The sequence below is a fragment of the Diorhabda sublineata genome, chromosome 5 (assembly GCF_026230105.1).
Source record: "Diorhabda sublineata isolate icDioSubl1.1 chromosome 5, icDioSubl1.1, whole genome shotgun sequence".
Taxonomy (NCBI): domain Eukaryota; kingdom Metazoa; phylum Arthropoda; class Insecta; order Coleoptera; family Chrysomelidae; genus Diorhabda; species Diorhabda sublineata.
Genome location: NC_079478.1, coordinates 7,455,703 through 7,478,376, shown reverse-complemented (window position 1 = coordinate 7,478,376; position 22,674 = coordinate 7,455,703). Strand labels below are relative to the sequence as shown.

Genomic DNA, 22,674 nt, shown 5'->3' with positions numbered 1-22,674 from the left:
GTGATTTGATGGTAGTCAACATTTTATTAAAAAAGATCAAATATGTGGATAATATATTATATTTTTCAAGTACTGCAGTGTAATAAAGATGGTAATATAGAGAATATATACGTTATAGTATTATTTTTCTTTCGAATATAAAATGAGTTCAATTTCAGAGCTACCCGAGCTACGAAAAGGTTTTCAAGCATTAAATTACTTTTTTAGACGACGCCATATGAAAGTTGTTCGTTCTGTATTCATTTACATACCGAAAGTAGCGTTTTGAGTGTTCCATGTAGTGAAAGTGACAGTTGTGAACTGCGAAACACTTTCGGGCCACTCTGGAGTAGACAACTTTAACTTAAATGTGACTCTAGCCACTTCAATATTGACAGTTGACAGTTTCATTTCGATGGTTTTGCATAACCTTAAATTTTTAATTTTCTGAAATTATTTGTTTTATCCGAGGTTTTGTCTAAATTAATGAATAACAATGAATGATGATGAAAAAGAAAATTAATAAACTAATATTGACATTACAAAGTTCAATAAGTACATTATATTGTTGAATAAATAAAAAGTTTATGATTCTCTATTATTTATTTTCTTTCCTCAGTGTAATTGCAAAAGTTTTGGATCTTGGATGCGTCGTCTAAAAAATGTTGTGTACGCCGCGGCTGAAATACAACTTTGTTGGACTCGTTCAACAAAGTAGCACTTTCAGTCCTTGCCATACAAATAACTATTTCATTATTTAGAAAGTTCCTTGCAAGGGTTTTTTCAAGTTTTTTAGTTAAAGCTACTATTGAGCCATTGAGAAGGTTTTTATTAAGTATATGAGAATATGAATTACGATTTCAAAAGCGTTATTATCTGAGGAACAAATCTAAGCCGAGTTTGGGTTAAAAATGGCGGCCTCTCTCATGTGGCCACACTGTGAGAAACTGTAAGAAAAACATTGAGTAAATGAGTTTCAAAATCCCGTCGTAATTTGAAGTACAACACAACAGGATACTGTTCAAGAGCAACTACAAATAGCTGTACTGACAATTATTAATATTTTCGCATTTTAATTAAAATCATATACTGGCTAAGTCATAAGTCAAAATAGAATATTTCTATCAACAACAATAATGTTAAGTCAGGGCCGGATTAAGATTTATAAGGACCGGGGCTAAAATAATGACGGGGCCCTCTTAAGGAATTCGGACACCAGGAAAAATTCACAAAATAATATCAATACGTTAGATTTGTGATATCAACACATCAAAAAATACAGAATGATTTCCAAATGATGGGGCCCTCTTAGACCTAGGGCCCAGGGCTATAAGCCCCCAAATCCACTAGCTTAATCCGGCCCTGTGTTAAGTCTGACTTATGAACGTGTAGTTACATCCCTAATGAATTATCTAGTAAGTTGTTTAGAAAAGATAAAAGAGTATTTTCTCTAACGATTTCACATCGAAACTTAGGTTTTTCCAAGTTCCTCATATTCTGGATAATCTGCTACCTTTTCCTGTATTACTTCTAATGTAGCAGCCCCGTTCTCATTTTATAAACTATAAATTGTCATACGTTTAAAATCTTGAGTAGCAACCCCTTGCATTATTAGATTGCTGAATATTTTCCTTCTTGAAACATTCGAATATAATATTCAAAATATTTTTTTATACACACGATTGGAGATTATTCCTTATAATTTGCCTTGTTTCCAAATGATTACGTAGCTGTCAAATATTCTGGGATGTTTTTAAGTATTCATAAATGCTTGAATCTGCTCTTATACTTATTAAAAAATCTTCTAGGGGGCCTTGGATTAGCTAATAAGGAATAGCCGGATGATTTAGAAAAGCCTCGAAGGCGGCAACAAAGCGTTATTAAAACTACACAATAAAGTTTATTCGTATACGTAACAAACACGCCTGTTAACAAATACAGTTGATTTCAATGGAGATTTGCTCACAGCTGGTTGTTATATTGATTGCATATCGTGTCATTACAATTAGAAGCAAAGCGAGACTATTGAATATATGTATGGTTCGATGAAAGAGAAGTTTGCATTGAAAACGATATCTCATTCATGATTTGTATCCAGTTCATTCCGTTTCTACAAGCTATTATATTAGTGTTCTCCAAATAATAATTATAATAAGTTTACATTATTTTGAAATTATGAAAGGAGACTTCTTCAAAATTTGGATACATGTGACTAGTTACGAATATTTACTGTTACTTCGAGCGTTTAATAAAGCACCGTATTATTTGTAAACGAATTTAATACACAATTCCGAAATATGATACGAAACTGAAATTCACAGTTACATCTAGAAATTTGATAAATACAAATAACATGTAAAATGTCGTCGCACTCTCGGCGTGAGAGAATATATGGCATTTTTTACCGTTAGCAATCAGTAAATATTCACAAAAATCTTAATTTATAGAAGGAAGTTTCCATGAAAAATAAAACAAGTAAGATATCAATAATTTCATTTATCTAATAAATAATTTTATCCTCATTATTTCTTGACAATTCTCAAGCCGGCAACGCGAAAAATAAAGCGAAATGCGAAACACTCTCTTTACATTTATCTAATTTCGTTCAATTTTCTTTTCTTCGTTTTCACGATATCGACGGGGAAAAAGTTCGAGAACACGAAAAATGTTCAGTTAATGAACATGGATGAACGCGAAAAATTGTATTTTTAGTCGAATTTTTCAAGGAAAAATTAGATTATTACGGTAGGTATGACTAGAAGAAAAATGGGGGGCACATCATTTTTCCCATGTTTTGAGACCTCCTGAACACGATTATGATGGTTTTCCGAATGTCTGTAGTTTATATATCTATATATCTGTTTAAGCTACAAGTCTTATTTTCGTCTCTCGAGCAATTGCTATGGGTCCGATTTGGTTCAAAATTAGCTTTTTTGGCGGCGGATTGATGTTATTAGAGTTTGGTTGAAAACAAATGAATATTTCGAGGGATCGCAGTGCAAAAAAAGTGGTTTTTGACCTTTGCTCACCTCTGCAGGTCAAACGAAAAGCGACTGAAAAATGAAATTTCACATGTAGGTTCAATTAGTTGCGAGATGATTTCCTGTCTAAAGTCGAAACTTTCCATCTCCACCCCTTTCCATTTTATGGTCATTTTTGTTATATTTTCTTATTTTTTGGCCAGAAAAAGTTTAATTAGAGGGTTCGAACTTCGCATGCAAGTAGGGGCGATGTAGAAGAATTGTCTTTCTCAAGTTCAAAGTTTTCTTCTTCAGTTCTTCTAGCACAAAACGCCCGAAATCATTTTGATCGTTGTAATTGTGGAACTGGATCGCCTCCTATTTAATGAATAATACGAGTATGATCGTTGCTAGGGTGATTTTTTTTACTTCCCATTTTCGAAATTTCTTGTCATTATGACAATTTTTTCTTTGTTGTCAATAGGAATTGAACAAGAGGGTTCGAGACCACCGGGTCTATTGAAATGATGAATTTTCATTCGAGAGAGAGAGAGTTAACTTGTGAAATGAAAAGTTATTGAGGAATACCAAATTTTCCATATAAAGAAATAAAATTGAGAATTGATATCATTTCCAAGAAATTCATTTTATCGAAAGATTTGTTTGTGTATTAGTTAAATGCTTCATTCGACGAAAAATTCGACTTTCGTGATGGAGCTCTGCTGCTCATGGCTTTTTTTATTTCGTTTTTATAATGTTTATTTGAATAAGAATAATAATGAGCGATAGCGACGAAGATACCATTGTTGCGGCGACTATCATTGTTGCTGCTCAATGACTTCCATTTTCCGGATCTTTCGTAAACCTATGCTTCTAAAACCAGGAAAGGTATGCATTGTTGTTGAATGTGCTGTTCTCTTACACAATTTTTTAAGAAGAAGCAGAACTTCTACTGGAGCATACACTCCAGAAAGTCTGGTGGACACTTACGTCATTGTGGATGGTCAACTTCAGTTTGTACCTGGCTGTTGGTACATTCAGGAAGACGATCGGGGCCAAGAGCTAAAGCAATTCGTGATGAATTTGCGGCATTTTATTGTAGTGATATGGGTAAGGTTCCTTGGCAAAATTATCTGCAGTAATAATATATTAGTGTACGACTTTATTCTAATAGTTTTCCCTTTCATACTTGATCTTCTTTGGCCAATGTTAAGGATAATAATTCGCTCTAAAATCGTTACTTTTAATTATACTAATTGTAATTCTACTTTTATTTGTCTTTATTTGTATATAAAATGAGGCGACTAATCACCACATCACTTGCTCCTTGTGGAGCGTACTTATCGCGCAGAAAAACATCCATAGCACCGAACGCAAACCAGTTGGAATTATATATTTCATTTGCTCCAGCTCCAGATCTTATAGACGCGGCAATTTTCCTTCGATAAACTCTATAATTTTGACATAAGTTGGAATACTTTCTTCTTACTTTGCCAACCGAAAATTTTGCGCCCTCTTCTTCTAAAGTCAATGCAATTTCTTTGAAAGCATCTTCTTTTTTGACCCTTTTTTTATGTCTCAAATATGGACTCTAAGATTCTGTCCATTCCATGATTGAACTATGCACGACTCGCTAATAACAGACATCAATCTAAATAGACTCTATAAAAAATTCTGACCTGGTGCGATTAAATAGAGCCAGGCACTTTAAAACACAAAATGACCATGAAGAATGTGTACGCACTGCAAATTCTTGGGCACACAGAAAGTACCCTACAGCGTCAAAAAAGGGACCGAACTCTGTTTCGTGCTTGAAAACTTTTAATTATAACATCCGAATTATCAGGTCTAATAACTAAACAAGTTCGATGATGTAGCCAACATAATAGTGAACTGACCAACTGACGCGCTAGGACATGTAGAACGAGGATGAATGTCGCCTCGAATGATGTAATTTTTCGCGATAAGCGTGTTGTAATTGTAAACAGTATTCTGCGAAATTCCTTTGACGTTTCGTATAAAAACCGCCATGTCGGGAGAAACGACACGAAATGCGAAACTCGAAAAAATGCTCCGCGAAATCGCTTTAGAAAGACGAAACGCATCTCTTTACACTTATCGCGTTTCGCGTTTTCGCGGTCTTTTCGTGCTGTTTCGCGATAAGTCTAAAGCCGTCTTCATAATAATGATGACCTATTGTCATTTTATGTTGATCGATGTTTTATGATGTCTAATGACGTTGATTGATATCGATTCACGTCAATTCATCTCATTTGAGGTAATTTGACTAATGAGACCAATGGAATCACATTTTGGTTAATTTAAATTAATTTTTTCCTAATAATGCACAAACTTTCTTTCGTTTCGGTACATTTACAGAATCAAATGCAAAAAACCGTGCTAGCTACATGATTCCTGTGGGGAGATATCGCTGTTAGACAGACGGTCGGACAAACAAAACGCTAGTAATAATAAAAATTCTTATTAATAAGATTTGGAATTATGGAGTTAAATGTATGCATTACTTCCACACGTGATAGGCGCTTTTACTCGATATTAACATCGTCAAAAAGGTCGATGAACATCACGCGTTTTAGAGGAGATGTAATTCACTATTCGTCGAGGTATTATCCATATTTACGAAATCATTTAATAGATAAATAGTATGAATCGTATATCGACTACTCTTGATTTCTATCTGACCAGTGGTTCGCAGTTGGAAGTGAGGATTGCCCCAGAGAGCGTTCGCTGGGAAATGTTAGAGTACATGAATCAAATAGCGATGCTCTTTGACGGTGTCTTCATTTCGGGTCTCTAGCCCAAACGAGAAGTTGTTATACCACTCTGATGAGACGTAATAAAGTCGAAACTGTGGTTAAAAACCTCTCCTTGCAATTGCGAGTTATTGGAGATGTTAGCCATAAGAGTAGTTGTTTTCTCCTTTGAAGTACGGCAGAAAATATTTTCGAAATATTAAATTTCGAAATTATTTCAGAGGTTATTAGTAGTATGTACCTATATGCAACTAACTGAATCTTTGAATTCGATTTTCAAGCACTTTTGAAGGTCACATTGAGGATATTTTGCACACATCCTATGAAAACTAAAAATTATTTGAGGTAATTAGTGCTTTCAAGGCAAACCAGTGTTTTTATCAATTGACAATGTAAATGAACTGCAGCTAATTGATACTTTCTGCAGAATACCTTGTGGTAATATTTATGGTTAAAGGCTTGTTTGATGAAGTAATGGACAAAAGTATCACTTAGTTGTCAGTATCCCCATGGTCTCTTCTTTTAGTGTTTGTTTTCTTTTCCAAATCTTGTTTGTTTTCTCCTCCAAATTTTCTAATAAGAATAGTTATTGTTATTTTACCTCTATACCAAGTTGTATCCCTGAGGAGTTTTCTTGAATCCACATTTCCAAAAAAATGTATTCCTTTGCGAACCTTTAATTTAAAAATATCAAATTCTAAACACTGTATGAGACTGTTAATGGTAAGTAGAAGGCGATTGACTCATTCTAGAGGGTTAATTAAGACTGATCTAATCTCAATTAACAGTTTCATAGAGAGTATTGAATTGGAAGTTAACGGGCTGCAAAGAAATTGATTTGTTTCAAAATTTTGGGCCCTACTTTGAGGCTCTATAACTCCTCAGGGATGCAACTTCGTATAAATGTAAAATACCCCCAATCGTCATATTTTAGGCCCCCCTGTACGCCGATACTGTTTATTGCCTACCGCTGTATATCAACAATAAAAATTGATGGTACACGTTTATCCATTAATCAATGCCGATATCGTGCCTAAAATATTTAAACTTTTTCATAAAGATGTTAAAATCATATCAAAATTGATTTGTAACAAGATTGAAACAATATTTATATTTATTATTTTTTATATTTAATCAATGTTCGTTTTGGAGCTCGTAGTATTTCATTATTTAACCTGTTAACTAAATAAGTTTTAGTAATTATTGAAAATAAAACACCTTGTATGGTAATAACGGCAAACCTTTTTACGTATGTCAAAGTGCCAATCATTTGTAACGGAGTTTATGTGACGTAAATGTAGATATCGAATTTTACACACAAGTTACCATTCAAGTTTCGTCTTAACCAACCCATACAAATACCGAAACCAATTATATATTAAATTCTATTTTTATATCTTCTATAGTTCACTTCATCCGTAAACTTTAACATTTTATACGTTTATATAACTTGTTTACACATTTCTGCAGGTACATTTTGTAATAAAAATAGATTTTCATTATTACTTTTATACGTGGGTGCGAGGATGGTACCAGATGTACCTTGCCCAACAAAGAAAACAAAAATTTTCGAAAAAATATATTTACTTTTTATACATATACTTTTCCCAGCGATGTTCAATAGATCCTTTTTATAATAAGAATCATTAAGTTTCCTAAAATAGCCATCAACTGCCGAAATCACCTCTTCATCGTTAGAAAATTATTGACCACGGGGCTGTTTTTTTAAGTCTGGGAGCAGAAAATAATCCGAGGGCCTAAATCTGCCGAATAGGGTGCATGAGGTAGCAATTCAAACTTCAATTCATTACTTTTGGCTATTGCAATAACAGTTTTCGCTGTTTTGATGAAACAACACTTCAAATGCTGCAATCAGTTCGCATAATACTCGCCGTTGATAGTTTTTCCTTTTTCAAGATATTCAATGCAAATTATACCAAGCGCATCCCAAAAAACCGAAGCCATTGCTTTACCTGTAGGTAGAACGATGTTTGCCTTGTTTGGAGCCTTTGTTTTTGTTCCATTGTGACCAAACGCGGCACCCATCCTGCGTACAGCTTTCTCATGTCCAAATTTTTAGTTAATATTTGATGAACCGCACTTTTGAAATGCTTACTACGTCTGCTAGCTTGCACGCTTCCAGCTGACGATGATCCAGTACCGCTTTGTGTATTTTCTTCGACATTTCTGGAGTCGTCGTTAAACTCTACTACTCAATATTTTACTGTTGATAATAAAGGAGCAGTGTCACCCAGTTCAGCTTTTATATTGGTTGAGTTAAGGCCAATGGGCAATTTTTCCATATATACAAATACACTAAAAACTTTCACTATTAATGGCTGCCAAACAAATACAAATCAAGGTGGTGCCTTGAAACTTGAAACATATGCTGTTTAGATTCTGTTCTATCTAATACAGAAGTATTTTTCAAGAAACTATCGCCATCTCTAGGTCATGCCAGTTACTCCTGGGTCCATTCTCGTACTAGAACGAATCAGTTGCAATAATTTTGTTGAATGTGTTACTATTTTTTAATAAACGTGAAAAAAAGGTACTCTTTGACGCGTAATTAAAAAATTGATATCCTACACAAAATGGAGAAATACTATGTTTATAAGTACCACGCCAACCATCACATCTGCATATTGCGACTAGTGTGTCTCTTAGCGGTTTATCCGCTTTCTAAAGCAGTAATAGAAATAAGTTTTCGAAAAATACCTTCAATGCTTTCTTTCTTTCAACCTACACTTTTCGATTGCGTTCATTGAGCGACATTTTTAATCTGAAGAGAAGCCAAAAGTTGAAGAAATATAAGTCGGAACTTTACGGAGGCTGGCGTTCTCGTTGAACGCGCTGGCGCGGTGTAATTACCAAGCAGTCAATTAACGCTTGTCCAAAGCTGTGATCTTTTCCTTCTGACTACGTCACGAAATATTTTTTATGGTTCATTGCAGTATTATTTAGTGTGTGATCTACCGAAGCATAATCTTGATGCATACTATAGTTAAGTTATCCGAAACAACCCTCTTCACAGCGGCGCATCATCATCAATTACTTATTTATTATTATGAACTCTAGCCCCTTTAAGTTATCTTGCTATAAATTTGTCTATGTTTAGTCTGTCTGTAAGTTTTATAGATTCCACTTCAACCCCATTGAAGTATCATCTTCAGTTAATTATTATTAATGTGACAATAATGAACCATAAATATATTTATCTAATTTTATAATTATTATGGTATAAGAATAGAACTAATGTATAAAGAAGTCTGTAAAACTAATACTTCCTTCATTCAATTTGATATTCCTCTAGTACGCTAGTAAGATTAGTGTAACTAATCGTAACTTTAAATTATTAAATCCTCAGTTTTCTAAATGAATCGTTCTAAAAAGCAAGTGGGTGAGTTGAGTTATTTAATTATATCTTCAAAATGACCCTGGATTAGGTGTATAAACTATCAGCTGATTGGGGATTTAAGCCCACAACGAAATTTTGATCACAGTTCAATATTCGTTGGAAATTTCAAATGTACATAACCAACAAAAAATAAATTCAGTTATGGATTCTAGATGTTTAATGCTTGTTATTGAACTAATTACCTACATATTGAGCGACAAGTCTTGACATTCGTCTTTAGTTTTCGACTATTCAGAATGAATGATTGTTTTTTGTGGATTATAACCTTAAACCTATGATTTATCATCGGTAATAATTCGAAAACCTATATTTTGAGGATGGTATACAAGGAAAATTTTGCTTGCCACACTAACAATAATGTATCTAAAAGTATCATTCCACAAAAAATTGAGGATATTTTAATCAATAATCAATTTAATCTTAGGCTTCCTTCAAATCAAAACAGGAGTAGCCTAGAGGTGGATTATAAATGAAACTACATTTTCTGGCGTACAAAAATAACTAACAAAAACGTTCAAAATAGCCTTCGCCGTCTCCAAGACACTGTCGATCCTGCTTCAAAAAGAAAACCATGGTTTGGAAAATCATCATCAGCATCAAAAATTTTACTCCTCAAATATTGGTTGTTTATAATTTCTGTAGGATAAAGTTACTTATTCAGAAAACCCCAGACACTTAAAGTCGATAAAAAAGAGCCTTGGTAACCCATTTGAGCTTCCAGTATATACCCCTACTCTAATAGTACGTTTTGTCAAAATTGCAAATAATTTTCATAATTTATCTTCTTTAGGAAACGGGACCTTTTAAATGGTGATCCAAAATTGGTCTCCTTTCGTGACGATTCGTAATGTTCTGTTAAAATAGTTTAAGAAAACATGTACATAAATAGAAAATGTAATTACAATAAAATTAATTTGCAGATTTTGGTGTAGAAAAACTATATGGGGTTTGAATTTGAATGTTCATGAAAAAAATTATCAAGTAAAGCAAAAAATGAATAGAATTAATAGTAGACGGAGTTGGAGTTGAAAAGAATGCAAATGTTGTACATGGCTGATAGAAATTCAAAAAGAAACAACCAGTTAATATACCAAATAACGAATATTGAGACAAAATCAGGTGACAGTACAAGATCCAAAAAGGTAAAGAACAAAAAGACATCAGTCGATTCATTTCATCCTATTATCTATATTACCAATATAGCTTGGATATTTTTTGCTTTTCACTCCAATTAATTCCTCGGAAATGTAATAAGATGATGCGATTTCAACTTCTGGAAGATACTTCGACATCAAAACACCTTGCGTAGTGACTACTTCCTATTCTCAAATCAACTTCAACAATCATATTTGTTATGTTTCTTGTATATTAAGAAGCATTACACTGATTACCAAGAGAAAATCACCCCCTCCGCTTTTTCGTTCTTATGAATGTTTCAAGAATTTTTAAATTTTTGTAATTGTATTTATGTTTTGTGATATTTCATGGTTCGTTAATGCAGTTCTATTTTTTTATCGTATTGATGACCCCTTAGTCTATTTTCTAAATACTGAGAGGTTTGCCCTATGTAGATAGCGCCACAATTAGTACAGGGCTTTTGATATATAATATTAATTCTTCTGTTTTTCGGTGTTTTAGATTTTAATTTAGTAAAATATTATAGTAATCGTTAAATTCTAACCTAATCTAACCTAACTTAACCTACATATATAAATAAAAGAAGCAGGGACGGATTAAGATTTATAAGGCCGGGGCTAAAATAATGACGGGGCCCCCTTAAGGAATTCGAAAATTATTCACAAAATAATATCAATACGTTAGATTTATGGTATCAACACATCAAAAAATACAGAATGATTTCCAAATGATGGAGCCCTCTTGGACATGGGCCCGGGGCTATAGCCCCCCCCCCCCAAGCCCCTAGCTTAATCCGGCCCTGAAAAGAAGTGATGATTCTACATACAGTTTGTATATCCATTTTATTTATTGTCGACCACCTCATCAAGAAAAAATCATGGAAGAGTTTTCGATAACAGCGACCCCTGCTTGTAATTGGATTTCATTTTGTAGAGAAGTAGATTTTCGTTCCAACACATTGTTTTTATCATTTTTATCATACACTAGATATAAGATTTATTTATATTATTTTTCTATTCATGTTTATTTATTTATAGTTTTATAAGTTATATACGGAGCCAGCAAAGCTGGCGCATGTAACGTAAGGTTCTCTAAGAACGGTTCCTCATGAGTCGGTGGACAAGAGGGTGGGTTATTAGCTGGTAGGCGTCCCCCCCAGTGGATAAATCCAGCTCGCCTGGGCCCACTTCCCAGAAGTCCTTGGAAAATTTTCCCACTCACAAATAAAAAAAAAGGTTAGGTTAGGTTAGGTTTGAACGATTCATTTAAATATAACAATCACCGAAAAATCATTACAATTATTTGATTTTTTAAACGCAAATTCTTTTAACCAAGGGGTATAACCTAATCTAGATATTTACTGGATATTCTTCTTTCCCCTATAACTTAACATTTGCCTATTTGTTACGCAGATATCGAATATTCTGGAGTATTCTTCTTAAGTGTTCTAAAATGGATCTGCCGCGAATAATAAAAGATAATATTCCACTTTCGAATAGGCTATAAAAGCAGCTCATAACAGGAAAGCTTCAGGAGAAATATCAATGCTTTGAAAGTCAGTAATTCTGATATAGTCGTAAGTCGTAAAATGCAGGTTTCGGGAATCGATGCTAAGGAAAATGCCATATTTGGAAAATATTTATAGTGACAATCTGAAAATAGGCAGCAATTCATAATTATTAGTAAAATACTAATGAAATTTCTGAGATATAAGAAAATGGAGGTCATCTTTGACTTCTATGTAAAAAAGTTTACCGCTCACACTTCAGTGTTATAAAATGAAAGTAAATGTTTATTTATCAAGTAACAATAAGTTGAAGGTAATCACGATTATGTTATGCATAGTACAGGGTTATTCCAAATGATGGACCCATTTTTAAAAATTCGTATTCATTAAAATACAAATGCTACATGAATAAGTTTTATACCAATGAAAAGGCGAAGTTACAAATTCTTTTGGTACTAAACTACCAACTAGAAAACTAGCATTACTCGTTGATTTCATCAATTTAATGAGATTGGAAGTGTGTGTAAAGGAAAAAGCACAGGCCGACCGCGTGTGTCAAAAGAAGATGTCAGACGGATAGAAGAAAACTTTGTTCGCAGCCCAAGTAAGTCTACCAATAGAGCTAGTAAAGAACTTGAAATACCCCAACCAACTGTATGGAAAGTTATGAGACGGTGTTTGCTGTACAAGCCCTACCGTTTAGAACTCGTGCAGGCTCTCAACCCTAATGACAAAGAGAAGCGTATCGAATTTTGCGGTAATGTATACGAAATGGTAGAGGATGAGACACCTCAGTCGAAATGTCAACATACAATGTTCGCATATGGGGTTTGCAAAATCCACATACAACATTGCATCACGAAGACTCACCGAAGATAAACGTGTTCTGTGCCTTATTACGTACAAAGGTTTATGGACCATTTTTTATGCGGAAAGAACTTGTGGAAGATTCCCAAGATTTCATTTTTCAACATGATAGAGCTCCACCCCTTTGGCACCTCGATGTACGACGCTTTTTAAATGAATCCTTTCGTCAGCGCTGGATTGGTCGCAGGGGAACTGAAGACCTGGCTCTACGCTTCTACATTTTCTTATGGGGTTATGTTAAGGAAGCTGTTTTCGTTCCGTCTTTACCAACAACTTTTACAATCTGCGGAACCGTATCAATGCTGCCGTGCAGTAATAGCTTGTGTGTGGGATGAGTTTGGCTACTGGAAAAATGTGTGCCGTGCAGCAGCTGGAGGCCATATTGAACATTTGTCATATATTAAAATAAACTTTAGAACTTCCTCTTTTCATTGGTATAAAAATTATTCATGTAGCATTTGTACTTTAATAAATATGAGTTTTTAAAAATGGGTCCATCATTTAGAATAACCCTGTACCTAAATTTTCTCTTTATGGTTACGTTAATATATGAAACTCTTATATTTTTCACTTATAGTTTTCACTTTCCCTTATGTAGATTTATAGAAACGTATAATATTCAGAAAAGTTGGCTCGCGTCTTCTTAAATAATGAATAAATTAAAAAAACTAACTAACTCTTAAATTTAATAATTACAAAAATTTTTAGTTACAAAACCAGAACAAAACGCTCTTCTAATGTAATTGTAAATATTGTGTGATGTATTATCTCCTACCTTTAATAAAACTGTCGATAACCCCCAAATTTGAAAATAATAACTGATATTTATAAAGTCATTGTGCACTAAAAAATATTTTTCAAGTCAAAAATCACACACTCTCACTTCATGAAACCAAAAAATTTTCCGAAAAAAATGTGTATTGGAGACTTGAATCGTGAAATCGCGAACCCAGCAGGCTCTGGTCGCACCTTTCAACTTCACTTGAATCGAAGCAATCGAGTCGACCAAATCCTTCTAGGACCTAGATACCAACTACAAACGCTCCGGGCACAACACACAAGAACCCGACTTGATGGTTATTCGACATGAACGTATCAGTCAGGGTCAACTCGATGATTTCAATTCTTAAAAATCAAACCGAAGAAATGTTTAAATTAAATTATTACCCAATAAACGTATTTATGGAAGCGTAAAACTGAATTAAATTAAATTAAATTAAAGAAAATTATTTCAACAACTAGTTGAAAATATGGAAACATTTTCATGTTGTGTACAATTTTGATATATTTCATGCAATTTTTGAAAGAAAGTTTAACACTATTTCTGCAGACATTTTTGTAAACGAGATTCTTACTATGGCCGGTATTTTAAATTTTGACAAAAATTGGGAAAAAAACATTTTTTGAAATCAAAATTATAGAACAAATGCTTTATTTTAATATTAATTTCTACGTATAGTTGTTTGTATTGTACATTTTCCACATTTTTCACACAATATTTTCACAGAATTTTATTTAGCAAGTTTTCCGTACATGTGCAGCTGAATCTACATAAGTTGGCAGATGCTGATCGCTCTTTGTATTATATATCCAAAACTTCAAAATTTCAGATTTTATATATTTCTATAATATAATTATACAGCAAGTATTCATTCAAAAATATCCGCCACACTACGTAGCGAAACATTTGACAGAATTACTGTGTGATCCGCTCCCTCGACAACAATAACAAATATTTCCGGCAACCGGTTTTTAAAGCCGCTTGACATGTTGCAAGTCAAAGTGCAAAAAATTGCATGCAATTTCTTGCAAGGTCAAAATTATGCAAGTCTCTTGCCATTGCATCATGGCAGTCATTAAAAAAAATTCAAAAAGTGAATTAAACAAATACCTTACCTAAAATTTGATTCAATATTTTGTGATGATTACAAAACTAATTAAGTAAGTAACGAAGTGAAAGAATGGTCAGTAGATCACTGTCAATAATTATATTTAGTGCTGCCTTGGTTTTGGAGCCTGATAGATTGGTTGGTTATTAAGCCAAAAATAACTGGATTTCTCCCTAGAATCAACTGCAGCTTACATGCAATAGAAATGGCACCAAACCGATGATGTTGCAAGTGCCAGATCATGCAAGAAACAAGCTGAGCTTCATTTGTTCATGCTTTTTATCAAGAAATATTGCATTTTGCATTGCATCATGTCAATCGGCCTTTAGGTAATTTAATAACAGTTGGTATTTGCTTAACCTCAAATTAACCGACATCTTAAATTCTGGGATTTCTACTTTTTCTCATTTCTTTTTTGATACAACTTCTCCAGCTGGTAGAGGAATCGGTTTGATCTTAATTGTAATTCGTTGAAGAGGTAACGTCTCTTGGAGCTCTGAACATTTTTTCTTTCTTTTCCTTTTGTGTTCTCTGTTAACATCTGGTGGATCTTATGGCTTATGGCTTCCGTCATACCCATTATCAACATATATTTGAGCACCATTCATTCCAGACAACTCTGTTATCAGATTCGAAATATTTGGTCTTCCCTGAGGTATTTGTTCATTAGATTGCGATATTCCATTATAATTTTCTTCCTGATCTGTTTTACTTTCCCTATTATTGTAAATCCTTCTACTTCGTCAGGATGTTTTCAAGTCTTGAACTTCTGAATCCGATGTTTTATCACATTCAGAACACTGCCAACCATACAGTTTTGATTTTTTAGCTAAACGACTGAGAAGTGGATTAAAATAATCTAGATGAAAGTATGACATGTATCACAAATTGCTGAAAGATGTTAATCTGTACGTTGTCGAAATGTTCCACATTCATTTAAAAGTAAACGATCTTTATTTGCGTGACTGCTCAACATACTATCTACTCTACCTATGGAGATATTTTTCAAAGGAAATCCAACGACTATTTTAAAGGCAGCTGCTGTTGGTACCATCATAGGCTGCGGTGTTTTACTAGCAATGGGTCGTCCGAATACATCAATTTTTTTATTTCTATCAATATTTCTAAAATATACAAGCACGGAAGTGGTTTTTTGAAGATTTCTCTGCAATTTATGTTTTTGTACACGAATTTCATCTACAATTTACCTCCTGCTAAACATATTTGGATATACTTTTAGTTTAGGGCTTAGCGAGTCCCTAGAAATTAGATTTCCGTTTAACGGATACGACGAATTTTATAAATTAAACGACTTTAAAGTCATCGTAACAAAAATTAAATAATATATTTAATTGCCACTTCCTCAAGGAGTAACTAGAGCTAGAACCATGACTAATATTCCTATTATCCATTTCCAGTTTCAACGGTTTGTTTGGTTGGCGAGTTTCAATTATGGTTGACCATATTCACTGTTCGATACTTAAAAATTGAGGCATCTGAACAATACAGTGAAAACTATTTTCATTAGCACACTGGAACTAACCACACAACAAGATATATAACAAAAAAACTCATTGTTTGCATGAATATTTTTAGTATGTCGCATGTGCGATAGATTCTGAATGTTGTGGAAAAATTTTTGCCACGAAAGATAAAGGAAAAATTTTGATTCTTTGAATGTTGACCAAACAGTCGAAAGGAGTAATGTTATATGTCATGACAGTTAACATGTATTCAGATGTATGGAAATTTTAAAGAGTACTTGAATAATGGAAAAAATTTAGACTGCAAATTTTTCGGTCAATTAGTTACAAGTATCGAAATATGTGGTAGCAGTAGGAGGTAAATAATTTGTGTGAAAAAGTTATGAATATATTTGTTTATCATTTTATCGACGCGCCTATTAAAAAATACCTCCAACTGCGTTTATGTATATCTTTAAGATGAATTACGTTACGTAAGAAATCCAAGACGGAAGTCTTGAAGAGAATAACTTAACGCGAACAGAGACATTCAATACAAGAGTGTGTCTTTGATGAATACAGTAAAAGTGCTTGGTGCCTTTCTCTCCAACTTGAAGTTCTTGTAGAAAGAGACCGTTGTTTTCTCGGTACGTTTGCACATTTTAAATCGTAACTTTTTCAAGAACATAGCAAGAAATTAACGGATTTTTTTTCAGCGCGGACCTAAGTAATTTGACCCAATTCACGCAACTCGGCCTCTAGAAGGTCGGGGGTACCGAATATTAATTGTTACTATTGAATACACAGTAACAAACATTGTCATTGCCAAGAATACAACTTTTATTATTGAATTTTTTTTATTGACTATGCAACAACATATTTTACATACAGGATTCAGATCTTTCATTTTCCAGTATTCTATTTATTCGTTTGTTGGTATTTCTGTTTAAGCTTTCGGTGATCATACATTTCTATCTTCTATTCTAATTCTATCATACAATCTAATGGACTGCAATTTCATCTAGGTGAAATCAAAGCGATTAAGCTGTGATGGGTTTGAAAATCTACAAATTTTGCGAAAGGAAAAGAGGCAAAAAATCAGGATTTACACCAGCTCAAGTTTACTTAAGCGATAACTGCAAATCAAATGCTGTTAAATGATAATATTAACCCCGCAATGACGAATTTATGCTTTATAAATTCCAGCTAAAATCATTTCTTTCTTCGATTCAAATACTTTAGAGTTTAGATAAATCAACAAAAATTCTAAAATCTTTCTTTTCTCGAATTATTTTTGTTAACAGCAATTACTCATGTGCAATATCATTTTAACATTATAATCTGATCTTAAGATCAATCAATCAATTAGCAATCTGTAATAGTTGTACTGATAAATACTCTGCTTTAGACAATTTCACTCTAACAACTCCAGAGGTTTGATCGTCTTGGTTATCCTGCGAATAGTCCGGTCAAATTAGACCAAAAAATAAGAGTGAAGCTACATAAATCCCCATCAAGCTGTAAATTAGTGAAATTGTTTAAAATACAATTGAAAATAAAATTTGAATTTCAATCAATTCAATGTCAATCATTTCCGTGTATGGAAAAAATTTTATTCAAGTTCGAAAGTCGAAAGCAAAACGGTAAGTTTTATCATGAAAATACCTTAAACAAAAATTGTAGATCATAAAATTATCTACAAAATCCGTTTCTGAAAGATAACGATTCAAAAAGTTGTAAAAGTTACAATGTTTCAGATTTACTGTCGTATTTAATGACTATAATGATTGCATGAAAAATGTCAAAGCTGCAGAACAACATCATCGAACTTTAGCAACATCTTCGTCAATTGATAATTTATTTGATGAAATTATGACAATTCCCACCATTTTTACAAAGATGATTAAAAAATGTCACTTTCAAAGATTATAATAAACGACAAATAAAACTGAAATGACTCAGGAGAAAACTATGAACAAAATTTACTTCCCAATCAATCTCAGCTCCATTTCATTTTTTACTGATAATCTTGGCCGGCAAGAATCTCGGTGAGAGCTCTTTAGAATCACATTCGCAAGAGTAGATACTCTAAACAGGTATGGGACCGGAAGTGACGTGTATGAGCTACGTCGTAGAATGATTATCGTGCGCCTAACCGCAGATTGCGATAACAGCAATCAGGTGTGACTTGTTTTGTAAGGCGATAACGGCAAAATTGAAATACTGGGTTAAAAGAATCGAGGTGATAACGGCAGAAGTACGTATTTTGTCAATAATGTCAAGGAGCGAGATATGTCAATGGTCAGCGAACAAGTGACATGAGGACATTTGGATACCTGGCAGTGACTAAGGAATCTGGTTGGTCATTAAATTTAACAGATGTGATTAAAGCAACTTGGTAGAACACATTAGATACTACAATTATGTCTTTCTAAAAAATTCCGTCTCTATTTAATTTGTTGATTGTCACAAGTCTACTTCTATACTCTAACGAAGATTTAAAAGGATTTATAACTTTTGTTAAGAGCAAATCTGAGGCTTGTATTCCTTGATATCGAAAGTAAACGTACAAAAATACGTCGATCTACCGCCAAAGATAACAATGATTTATATGTACAGAGTAAGAATTAAATCGTATGTGAAGGAAGATGAAAATTGTAGATAGGACAAGTTGCTCTTTTTCGCAGTGGTATTACAGAAACTAAACTTCAGCATGTAAAGAAAGAGTTGAAGATAAATATGACTTGAACTGTCCGACCACATCCACATTACTTACCACATTTAGCACTATTAAACTTACCATACCTAAAAATGTGCCAATAGGGCAAGGCTTTGGCCCCGTACCTGGCATTTAGAAGGCCAAGAATTCGATGGAAGCCAATCCGAAAGAATTCAGCGTAGGAATGTTAGCGAAGGGTAAAACTTTGAAATTTTACTTCCATGAAATAAAATTAATCGTAAATACTATATTCAGTATCAACCTAATTATTTTACTATTCCTATCAAGGGATTTACATCTCCATTTTTAAAACGATCTGTCACGATTCCAAATACAGTGTATATTGAAAAATCCATTATTTATCTTTTTTTTTTTAGAATCCTAATGTTTGCTGATGATATCGATAATAAAATTATATATAAATAACACTTTGTGTAAACTCTAACATGAACTTTGAAAATTAATTTATAACAAAAATTATCTAATGTTTACTTTGTGATACATATTTAAAAAGTCATCAGATACTTTTGATGTCGATGAGTAGAAAAAATTGTATGTATCGGGGTTACTACTACTAAAATAATATACGAGGTTTGTCCGCAAAATACGTATAAAAGTTAAATAATAACTTCATTTACAGGTTGCAGACGCCACTAGGTTGCACTGTTTCTATAGACAATCCCATCAATGATCAGTTCGAGTCAGAGCGCTCTACGTGTGATTAGGAGTGAGCATGGACCTCTTGCTGATTGAGGAAGAGTGCATCAACATCAAGTTTATTGCAAAGCTAGACAAAAATGAAAATGTGTCATTTTTGAGTACTTGAAACAAGTTTAAGGAGACAATTCTCTGAAAGAGCCAATCGGAAACAAGTGGTTAAAAAGAAGTGAAAGTAGACTCTCGCTCAGGACGCTCGTCGACATCGAGTTTTGATGAAACGAATTCGGGTTTGTGGTCTCAAAGACCAGAGATTGATAGTAAGAATTATAGCTGACGAGCTGTCAATCCTCAAAAAAATCGTTCTCGATCACAAAGCAATGAGGGTTGATTGCTGTACGGATTTGTAGGAAGATGAATCCTAATTTTACGAATTCGACGTGGAGCTCAAATCTTGAAGCGAGAAATGTAGTCCAATGTGAAGATAATGTTGACTCTTTTCTTTGATTCTAGGAGCATTGTTCACAAGAAATTTGTCCCTCCCGGTCAGAGAGGAAACGGAAATTTTTACGTTGAAGTTTTGAGACGTCTCAGAGCTCGTGTGGCTAGAGTTCAACCAGATTTCGCACAAGGGAGAAGGTGGATTCTTCATCACGACAATGCGCCCGCTTACACGTCGCTCGTTTTGCGTGAGTTTTTGGCCCTTTGTGATTCTTCTTGTTCCCAAAATGTCAAATGGTGTTTGGGGATGGCATATAGGAGATGAGGAAAAGATCGAGGCAGAAACGACATGGCAACCAAGCATCATCAAAACTGAAGGCTTTCAGCTATGTTATCGACAGTGGCAGAAGTGCATCTTGTCTCAGGGAGAGTACTTTGAAGAGGACCATATTATAATACCTGAATAATTGTTAAAATATAGTTATTATTCAACTTTTATACTTATTTTCCGGGCAAAATTCGTATTGGATGTGAATCTTTCTTGAATAGACATATACTTTATATTCTGTTAATAACAATATCAACGTTTTATCTTTGATCACATTTATAAAAACAATTATTTCATTCTAATTTAGTTTCTTCATGTTTATGAAGTCATACAAACAAACCACTTTTACTGCTTTATATAAATGAGCGTCGGAAAATCTTTTTTCACCATAATAACACACGTATATAGATTGCACGTCGAACTGTGCAAAGTGGCCACCTTGAATACCAGATTTAAATCCCATTATACATGTTAGTTATTATGAGAGGAAAACCGTCTAATTTGCACCACACTCCGTAGAGTATGACGTAATTAATATACGGAGTTAAAGTCGCTCGGAATGAGATACCTCAACCAGACATCCTTGTCCATTGTATATGATAACAGGTTATTAATTTTTTCCAAGTACACGTTGATAAAATTTCTTTTATTAAATAATAGATCAAAAAAATCAAGGTCATAATACTTCTAACGTTACGTATATGTTTATGTTATCTGCTTTTAACTTACGATAAGTTTTTCTAGAGTACAGTAGACCTAGGAAATTGTTAAGACTATTATAGCTAAGCTACGATCTTATCGTCATCACTAATTAAAGTGCCATTGAATTTTGTCTTCCAATTCTTGACGTCAATTTACTTCTGTAGCATGTACTTTTCCCTTAAGATACGACCAAACGATTGCATGGCCAAGGAGGCCAATACATCGGAGCTTCCGCACCTCTACCAATTCATCGATTCAGCTCATAGCTAATGAACCAATTACAATACCCTAACGTCTTGAACTTGTGTGAAATGTTAAGGATGTAGCTGTTGTTCCTTACGCAAACTGCTGGATCTTGATCAACTGAATTTAAAATAATATTTTCTTTATTAATGGTTTTTGTTGTTCTTGGCCTACCAGAATTTATTTTTTGTGGCCTCATGTTCAAAGGCTCTGAAAGTATTTTTACTTTGTAAAACTTTTCTGCATAACGCGTAACAGCTGCACTAGAGCTTCCTAAACACACGCCTAAGGTTAATAACATGTCGGTTATTTAACATTTTGATTAACACTATCTAATTGTACTAATAACAAGGTTTCAAATACCTAATTATTGTTGATCCATCATAATTATCGATGAATGACAGTGTTTCAATTGAAGCTTAGAGATAACAAAGATATATACAGATTAATGGATTTTTGTTGAACGTTACAAGAAAGGAAAGCTCTCAATCCCACTTTTTTAACAAGTATCTGTTTTAGCGATTAGGTCTGATCCACGAGATGGAAAATTTTAACTTACATCATGCATACTAATTAATAATAATCACTTTATCATTACTTTATATCAACCTACGGTATAAGTATACATTTTTGGTGTGAAATTGAATGATGTTCACTTGGATTAATAAACATAACCTCAAAAAATGTATGTTAAACACTACTTGGGACAAACCTTGTAACTAGTGCCCTCTATGTGAGTCAAATTTATGGGATGTATAGAAAAACATATTCGAATAAAAATTTATTACAATGCTGCTAATAGTTACCTCCGAGGTCACAGCTGTGAGTCTCAATAAATTTGGTAGTTAGAAATGTATTCGTTTGTATAACCAGATCAGCACATCCTCATAACTCGAACATAATGTTAGTGAGGTTCTGTTTGGCATAAAAATATAAACAAAACAAAAATGTAAACATAATGACCTAGCTGGTGTTCTAGCAGCTGATAGATTTGTTTTCTACAGAACAATTTATCTTGGAGGTGGATGGTGTTAAGGCCGCTTGACATGATGCAAGTTTCTTGCCATTAATCACTCCATAAGTAAAAATGAACAATTTTTCCAAGCCTAAATTTCATTTAATATTTTGTGGGAGGTTCAAAACTAAAAATAACAAACCAAGGTGAAGTAAACAAGAAAAAAGTGGTCGGTGCATCACTGGAAATAATTATATCTGCTGATCCTTTGCTTTTGGAATTTGACAAACAGAAAAGAACACCCAGGTGATGATAGACCAGGCCCTGGCTAGGTAAAAGATGGGGAAATATGAGTTTAGCTATAGAATTATACGAGAAAACATAAAATTATTTGGGAAATAATGAAACCTCCTATGGAAAATAAAACATAAGATAACTAAGAAATCCTTAGCTAGAGACGTAATATCAGCAGGTTATAAACTCATTTCTTCCTATAATTGCCGCATGTACGCAATAAAAAAGCGATAATGCTGAGACGATCTTTACTAAAAATGTTTACCACAAGAACTATACATATTTTTTTAGTTTTCTACCGGCCTAGAGACAGGGTTACTGCTTTTGAAACATCCTGTATA

At 33.6% G+C, this 22,674-nt stretch overlaps 1 protein-coding gene across 1 annotated transcript in view; it reads right to left on the bottom strand.

Moving 5' to 3' along the window:
* Positions 1-13,652, bottom strand: part of LOC130444469 (protein artichoke) — a 54,015-nt gene extending 40,363 nt beyond the window's left edge. Inside the window, exon 1 of the mRNA XM_056779594.1 lies at positions 13,418-13,652. The gene's annotated coding sequence lies outside the window, so the exon portion shown is untranslated. The remainder of the gene's footprint in view (positions 1-13,417) is intronic.
* Positions 13,653-22,674: the final 9,022 nt, after the last annotated feature.